Genomic DNA, 866 nt, shown 5'->3' with positions numbered 1-866 from the left:
ACACACACACACACACACACACACACACACACACACACACACACACACACTGGAATATTACTCAGCCATAAAAAAGAATGAACGAATGTAATTTGCAGCAACATGGATGGATCTAGAGATTATCATACTAAGTGAAGTAAGTAAAAAGACAAATACCGGGGCTTCCCTGGTGGCACAGTGGTTGAGAGTCTGCCTGCTGATGCAGGGGACACGGGTTCGTGCTCCGGTCCAGGAAGATCCCACATGCCGCGGAGCAGCTGGGCCTGTGAGCCATGGCTGCTGAGTCTGTGCGTCTGGAGCCTGTGCACCACAATGGGAGAGGCCACAACAGTGGGAGGCCCATGTACAGCAAAAAAAAAAATAAAGGACAAATACCATGTTATCACTTATATGTGGAATCTAAAATATGACACAAATGAACATATTTACAAAACAGAAATAGACTCACAGAGAACAGACTTGTGGTTGCAGGATTGTGGTGGGGGGAGGATTGCAAGTTTGGGATCAGCAGATGCAAACTAGTATATATAGGATGGAGAAACTACAAGGTCCTACTGTAGAGCACAGGGAACTAAATTCAATATCCTGTGATAAAACATAATGGAAAAGAATATAAAAAAGAATATATATGTATAACTGAGTCACTTTGCTATACAGCAGAAATTAACACAACATTGTAAATCAACTATATGTCAATAAAATTTAAAAAAAAAAAAAGAGGGAAATACTCAATGCGTTCCCACTGACATTACAGTGGAGTGAAGGGGGCTGGCCAGGGCTCCTGACTTTCACCACTGTACGGTGTGGCTGAGCAGGGACCACTAGAGGAAGTAACAGAAGGAAAACAGAGAGCTAGAGCAAGACAC

The sequence above is a fragment of the Monodon monoceros genome, unplaced genomic scaffold, assembly GCF_005190385.1.
Source record: "Monodon monoceros isolate NGI ecotype Baffin Bay Population unplaced genomic scaffold, NGI_Narwhal_1 Super_Scaffold_10, whole genome shotgun sequence".
Lineage (NCBI taxonomy): Eukaryota > Metazoa > Chordata > Mammalia > Artiodactyla > Monodontidae > Monodon > Monodon monoceros.
The sequence above is the reverse complement of the archived record's forward strand: the minus strand, read 5'-3'. Positions refer to the sequence as shown.